Source organism: Coturnix japonica, unplaced genomic scaffold (genome assembly GCF_001577835.2).
Source record: "Coturnix japonica isolate 7356 unplaced genomic scaffold, Coturnix japonica 2.1 chrUnrandom819, whole genome shotgun sequence".
Taxonomy (NCBI): Eukaryota; Metazoa; Chordata; class Aves; order Galliformes; family Phasianidae; genus Coturnix; species Coturnix japonica.
The window spans coordinates 5,859-7,384 of NW_015440176.1; the positions used below are offsets into that span (position 1 = coordinate 5,859).

The window sequence follows — 1,526 nt, forward strand, 5'->3', positions numbered from 1 at the left end:
TAGAGACCCCAAAATGAACCCAAATGACCCCAAAAAGGGACCCAAATGGCCCCATAGAGACCCTAAATGACCCCATAGAGACCCCAAATGACCCCAAAAAGGGACCCTAAATGAGCCCAAAAAGACCCCAAAAGACCCAAATGACCCCATAGAGACCCCATTGACCCCACTGACCCCATAAAGACCCTAAAGGGACCCCACAGTGTCCCCAAATGACCTTTAATGCCCCACATTGACCCCAAAGCGACACCCGGCTCGTCCCCATTATTGGCCCCAAGGCCATATATGGGATCCCAATGGGGTCGACATGGCGGCCATGATGTCCCTCGTCGTCTCCCCAACTTATGGGGCAGCTGTGGGTCACGATGGCCCCATAGGGATCTATGGGGCAGACCCCAAGGCCATATTGGGGTCCCAATGGGGTTGACATGGCAGCCATGATGTCTCTCATTGTCCCCCCAACTTATGGGGCAGCCGTGGGTCACGACGGCCCCATAGGGATCTATGGGGCAGACCCAAGGCCATATTGGGGTCCCAATGGGGTTGACGTGGTGGCCATGATGTCTCTCATTGTCCCCCCAACTTATGGGGCAGCTGTGGGTCACGACGGCCCCATATGGATCCGTGGGGCGGCCGCTGTCCCCCGTTGTCCCCTCCGGGTGGGTGTGGGGTGATGGCGCCTCCGTGGGGTGGACTTGGGGGGCAGCTGGGGGGGCAAAAAGGGAACTCAGGGACCGTACTGGGCCATACTGGGCCATACTGGGACCTACTGGGCCATATTGGGACCTACTGGGACCTACTGGGCCATACTGGTCCCTTACTGGTCCATACTGGTCCATACTGGTCCCCATTGGTCTCTATTGGCCCATACTGGTCCCTTACTGGTCCATACTGGTCCCCATTGGTCTCTATTGGCCCATACTGGTCCATACTGGTCCCACTGGTCTCTATTGGCCCATACTGGCCCATACTGGTCCCACTGGTCTCTATTGGCCCATACTGGTCTCTATTGGCCCTTACTGGTCCCTTACTGGTCCATACTGGTCCCATTGGTCTCTATTGGCCCATACTGGCCCATACTGGTCCCTTACTGGTCCATACTGGTCTCCATTGGTCTCTATTGGCCCATACTGGTCCCTTACTGGTCTCTATTGGCCCATACTGGTCCCNCCCATACTGGTCCCTTACTGGTCTCTATTGGCCCATACTGGTCCCTTACTGGTCTCTATTGGCCCATACTGGTCCTTTACTGGTCCATACTGGTCCCTTACTGGTCTCTATTGGCCCATACTGGTCTATACTGGTCCATACTGGTCCCTACTGGTTTATACTAGTCCATACTGGTCCCTACTGGTCTATACTGGTCCATACTGGTCCCTACTGGTCTATATGGTCCATACTGGTCCTTACTGGTTTATACTGGTCCATACTGGTCCTTACTGGTCTATACTGGTCTATACTGGTCCGTACCTGTTGGGGTCCGGCAGGCAGCGCACGGAGGGGTCGGGGGGGTCCGGGGGGGGCCA

General features: G+C 56.1%; 1 long non-coding RNA gene across 1 annotated transcript; it reads right to left on the minus strand.

Annotated features, from left to right (window-relative positions):
• Nucleotides 1–182: 182 nt before the first annotated feature.
• On the minus strand, nucleotides 183–1,526 carry LOC107307731. The gene is made up of 2 exons (XR_001552494.1): nucleotides 1,471–1,526; nucleotides 183–706 (listed from the first exon to the last, which is right to left on the minus strand). It is a non-coding gene; the product is annotated as an uncharacterized LOC107307731 (long non-coding RNA).